We start from the raw sequence: 6,144 nt of genomic DNA on the forward strand, positions 1-6,144 counted from the left end.
GTTGAGCGTCTCGTCTGCCTTCAGCTCAGGTCATGATCCCAGGGTCCTGGGATCGAGCCCCACATCGGGCTCCCTGCTCAGCGGGAAGCCTGCTTCTCCCTCTCCCACTCCCCCTGCCTGTGTTCCCTCTCTTGCTGTCTCTCTCTCTCTCTGACAAATAAATAAAAGCTTAAAAAAAATAAAATAAAGATTTTAAAAAATTTAAATAAATAAATAAAACAATTCAGCTGGTATGTGCCTTTCTCCCCCTACCTTCTGTCTAGATGTGAGTCTAGAGAAGGATCAGCCATCCCACAGTACAAGGCAACAGGCACACTTGAAGATGTCTAAACAGAAAGACAAAAGGAACCTGACTTCCTGATGTCATGAAGCTGCCGTATCAGCCCTAGGCTGCCTACATCTGGTTTTTGTTACTTGAGAAAAATAAAACTCCTAATTTGTTTGGATTGTTATTTTTGGATCTCTACTATTCACAGTAAATACAATTCCTAACTCCTAGGCCCATTATTGTTTATTCCCTACAGCACAACCAGAGAGACCTTTAAAAGTATGAGTCAGATCATCTTACTGGCTTCCCATCACACTTAAAATAAATTCAGGTTCCTTAACAGGTCAACTAGGCCTTCTTTGATATGGCCCTTCTATTTCTCCCAACTCATCTCCTACCAAATCCCCATACCACCCTTCCACCCACGACTTACACACTCAAGCTCCAGCCACACTGTTCCTTGAACAAGCCAAACTTGTTTCTATTCAGGGTCTTTGCATTCGCTGCTCCTTTGCCTGGAATCCTCTTTCCTCATACCTTTATTTGGCTTGCTACCTTACTTCTTCCAGGTAGCAACTCAAACATTGCCTTCTCTGAGAGACCTTCCTGATTACTGTATCTAAAACAGTCTTTTTCTGTCTCTTTTTAAATTGAATTCCTCTCCATTCCCCTGTAACTCTTCTGATCCTACCTTATTAATATATAGTAAGTATTTGTTTGCTAATTATTTACTATCTTCTGCACTAGAATGGAATCTCCCTGGGCAAAGACCTTCGGTGTCTTCTTCAACACCATATCCTCAATGCCTGGCACACAGTAGGGACACAAAAAATATCTGATGTATAAATCAATATACATAATGATCTCATTTATACTGAAAAAGACTAAAGCATATGTGTATGTGTGTGTGTAAGTATATAAAGGACCTAAGATAAACACTAAACTGCCGATACTAGTTAACTATGGTGAAGAGAATGAGAAATAAGGAAAAGAGGAACTTTCACATTTTGCTCTACATATTCCTGCCTTGCTTTTCTTATTAAGAAAACAAAATTACCTATGATATATGGCAAGAAGAAAACTTTAAACATATTCAGAAATATAAATCCACAGAATCATACAATTTAGAAACTCATAGTAACCTAATAAGTGTAACACTACCCGCAGGTAGGAGGATCTATGATTACTAAGTAAATATCTTTTAAAAGAACTAGAATTAGAAGAATAAAATTCTTATTAACTTTTTATAGCCCTTACAAAAGTTTTTACTCTCTCTTAAACAAAATAAAATATACCATATAAAAAGTATATTACTAGCATGTGTTATGCATCAAAATAGTAATGGTGAGTTGTGTAGAATTTCCACTCACCAACCCTTGCTTCTAGAAACTTTTTTTTTAAGATTTTATTCATTTATTTGACAGAGAGGGAGACAGCACATGAACAAGGGGGAGGGGGCAGAGGAAGAGGGAGAAGCAGGCTCCCTGCTGAGCAGAGCATGGACGACATGGGGCTCGACCCCAGGACCCTGGGATCATGACCTGAGCCAAAGGCACCCAGGTGCCCCGCTTACAGAAACTTTTAAGGATTTTCCTTCCATAAATATTCATCCAGTAATATAGATATTTACTTTGTTTTGTTTTAGAAAATACATACTCTATGAGACACCTTTTCTCTATCAAGGTCTCCATCCAAATGTCTAGTGCCTTTTAATTTTTCTCTACAAGTTTATTGAGGCATATTTTACATGTTATATAATTCATCTACCTCAAATGTATAATTCAGTGACTTTTAGTAAATTTACCAAGTTGTGGAACACACCATAAATCAGGTTTAAAAATCTTCACCACTGCAATTAAATCGCTCATGCCCTTTTATTGTTAACCCCCATTCCCACCCCCTACTTCAACCAACCTTTAGTCTCCTGTCTATCTCCATTATATTTGCCTATTCTGGACATTTCCTATAAATGTAATCATACAATATGTGGTCCCTTGTATCTGATTCTTTTCACTTAGCATCTTTTTGAGGTTCACCCAAGTGGTAGCATGCACCAGTAATTCATTCTATTTTACTGCTGAATATTATTCCACTGTATAGATATGCCATATAGTGCCTTTTGATTTCCTGACTTGAATTTCCATTTTCCAGGTTGTACGATGGATGCCAGCAACTTGGGTACTTGGAGTTGGGGGGAGGGAGCTATATATGTCATTTATTTAACCCAAATAACATAGGTGAATGTTTTTCAAACCCAATCCAGTTTACATAGGGTAAGATTGTCCTAACTTCACTTAACATCATTCTGCCATTTAAAATGCTTTCAAGACCATTTTTCTGTCCCTCCCTCCTAAAAGGAGTAAAAGCACAGTTCCCAAGGTTTCTTTCTCTCTCCCAAAGCTTATAAAAACCTCTACTCTTACTATGCATTCTGTTTTACCTCCTTTTTATACCTCCAATTCCTTGTTTTCTCTTCATCTTGAAGCTGAAAGCTTTAAAATTTCCATATTCTCCAAGTTTGTAAAAAGGTATATCAGAATTAAATATCTGCAGATTCTGGAATTTTATTTAAGAGGAATCTGTGGTTCTTTTGATGTGGTCCCTATAAAGAATTTCTTTCTATGTAGAAAAAAGCTTTGTAAGTGATTCAAAAACCAAAAAAAACTCTTACAATACCAATATAAAAGGAGCATGAGGACCCAAGTTAACATTTGACACTCTCATTTAAAAGAGAAAGTCAAAGAATATACAGTAATTAAACAAAGTTCTCTATTTTCTCTTTAACATGACCTTTTTAAAGACTGATTTTTTCATTCAGTGTAAAATGCCACAATAATGTTACTGTCTCACCTGTTTTATGATGATATCTGACTCAGATTAAGTGGATTACCTTTATAAAATACTAAATATACACATGTAGAATAATTTACGAAGGTGGGTAAGGTATGGTGGTGTAGGACAAGGGCTGGGGAAGGATGATAACAAATCTTGTAACATACTTATTACCAGCCTTTTTGACATCTTAATTCTCTAAGTGATTCACAGACAATAAGCTTGAAAACATCGAAAATAAGATGATGGGGACATAGCTAAAAGCCTTCCCAGTGGTAAATGTTCTCTACCTAGAAAATTATTTTACTTCCCCCCCCCTTACTGTCCTAAGCTACAGTTCGTTTGCAGTACATAACAGAGTAAAAGCAACAAAAGATAACACCAGTTTCATGTAATTAGAGGAACCTTGCAAGGTAAGGAAAAATAATACAAGCTATTATTATTAGAGCTTAAATGTGGGCTTTTAACCAAGATTTAAATACCAAGAATAGGGGCACCTGGGTAGGTCCCTGGGTTAAAAATCCAACTCTTGGTTTCAGCTCAGGTCAGGTCATGATCTCACGGATTGTGGGACTGGAGCCCCACATGGAGCCCTCCCCGCAAACCTTGTGGCAGGCTCTGGGCTCAGCAGGGAGTCTGCTTGAGATTCTCTCCCTCTGCCTCTCCCTACACTGGAGCGCGCTCTCTCTCTCTCTAATAAATTTAAATAAGTAAGTAAGTAAATAAATGCCAAGAACACCCCTCTTGGTGGCCAGTTACTGTGGCAGGTATACGACAGGCCAGGTGAGCTACAGTTTCATCTATGACAGGACAGTTAAAAAGGGGTTCTTAGTTAAGGTTTACTCTACCTCTATTAAAGCTACAGTATAAGGTAGTATGGAGACAGGCTCTGCATTGTAAATTTCAAAAACTCCCACCAAGTATTCTTTAATGTCATCATTTCAATTTACTTTAAGAAAATGAGTGGTGTGATCATGTTTATGCTGTACCTTTCTCAGGCTTTCATATTCCTCACGAAGTTCTCCAGGCTTGCTTAATTTGATTGGTGCTCTGAATATAAACTCTGGAGGAAAGGGAAAAGAAAACACTTTTTAACAGGAGTTTCTAGGAAAGAACCCAAAACCCTATCCTACTGCTATCCCCACATTATAAACCACATAAAAAATTGTGGTCATCTTAATTTGAATATTCATTCACTCATTAACAAATATTTATTAAAGTTCTAAGCACTGGGGAGAAGCAATGAACAAATAAAGCCCTTGCTCTCATGGAGTTTACAGACTTACAGGCAATAAACAAACAAGTGTGTGCATATAATTCGACTGGTAGTACAAAGTGTTACAGAGGAAAATAAATGTAGGATGAAAAAAAGAAGATTATTTTATAAAGAGCGGTCTGAAAGAGGCTCACTGATAAAGTCCCATGTTAAAGGACCTTAAGAAAAAATCCTATTTAAAGCTTAGTTCAATGTTACCAAGTAACATTTTAAATGAGCTACAGTTTTATTCATAACACTGTATTTTCCTCTTTTTCAATATTGCCAGCAGAGTATTTTCTTGCATACAACCTGTAAATATTTTCGGTATATAACCTGATTTTTTATCCTTAAAGCCTTTGTGGTTTTCATTGGCCTATAGAATGAAGTCAAAACTCTTCAACCCATCATTCAAGGCTCTCCAAAGATGGATCACAACTTCATCACAATTTCTTCTTTCTCCAGCATTGGATCTCTTAACCCTATCAAGTTACAATAGATACATGCCATATATTTTTAAACCTTCTGTGCTGTTTTCTCAGCTGACATTGTTTTTTCCCCTTATCTCTACATATTTTTAAATCCGAGATATTCAGGACCACAGAAGGCACACAACCAACACACGTTGGTAATATAAATAGATGATAAAAACCCAGATGAACAATAGGAATAAAAGACAAGTTCTAAATGCGATCAAAAAGGAGGGAGAAAGTACACACTTCTGCCTCCTTAAACGTACATGACACGTCTATATACTTCTTTGTACATGTAGTGATCAAAATATAGTATTAATTTTAAGACTTACTAAGAACTCTATATCCCATTGAGGTTGACAAATATTTGTTGTAGAAAAGTAGGCTCCTTAAAAAGTTGACTTTTATCCTTTTTCAGTTGTCTCAACTATTCTGAAAGACTCTTATTTAGTACACCTGAGAAATGTGGAAGAGACTTAGAAACGGGCTCTAATGCAAAAGCAGGGAACAGTAACTTAAAGGCCTACAAGTACTAGAGAATTGTCAGACTCCTGGTGTGGGAGGCAAACATTCTAGCACCTTCACTCACTTATAAAAAAAAGTCCTGATGACTATTTTAATCATATCCCTTAAGCACATTTCCAATTATAGGCAAATAGTATTTAAAATCTGATACTTTAATAGAGAAGGAGAAGGAGAGAGGAAAAAGAACCCTTAAGGCAGAAAAGTACTTTCAATCCATTTATGGAGAACCTATCACGTGTAAAATACTTCATATATATTTTCTCAGCAAGTCTTCACAGAAATTTTATAAAGTAGGTATTATACCCATTTTACAATAAGGAAAATGAGAGGATAATGACTTGCCTAAGGCCACAAAACTAGTACATGGCAAAACCAAAAACATTAATAGGGATAAAGAGGGAAATTACATAATGATTAGAAAGGCAACCCAAAAAGGAGATATAATAATCATGAACTTGTATGAACATATACCACAGCAAAAACTAATTGAGATTATAACGAGGTATTAAGAAATCCAAAATAATGCAAGACATTTTAACACACCACAATTAAAAACAGATCAGGCAGACCAAAAGGTAGTAAATATGCAGAAAAACTGAACAACAAAATTAACAGATTTGATCCTAATATATTTATATATATGTATGCACCCAATAGAATATATATTCCTTAAAGTAAACAAGGAACAATTAAAAATACACCAGGTCACGAAGAACTTTCAAAGAATTCATTTTATACAGACTTTGCTCTCGGATCCTAGCTGCTATTTTCTAAGCCAAGTTTTCTGGCTA

At 36.2% G+C, this 6,144-nt stretch overlaps 1 long non-coding RNA gene across 1 annotated transcript; it reads right to left on the minus strand.

Annotated features, from left to right (window-relative positions):
* Positions 1 to 199: 199 nt before the first annotated feature.
* On the minus strand, positions 200 to 5,736 carry LOC145719672 (uncharacterized). Its single transcript, XR_014142537.1, has 2 exons — positions 4,090 to 5,736; positions 200 to 326 (listed from the first exon to the last, which is right to left on the minus strand). It is a non-coding gene; the product is annotated as an uncharacterized LOC145719672 (long non-coding RNA).
* Positions 5,737 to 6,144: the final 408 nt, after the last annotated feature.

The sequence above is a fragment of the Leptonychotes weddellii genome, unplaced genomic scaffold (genome assembly GCF_054177405.1).
Source record: "Leptonychotes weddellii isolate Sample4059 unplaced genomic scaffold, ASM5417740v2 HiC_scaffold_6198, whole genome shotgun sequence".
In the NCBI taxonomy this organism is placed as follows: Eukaryota; Metazoa; Chordata; class Mammalia; order Carnivora; family Phocidae; genus Leptonychotes; species Leptonychotes weddellii.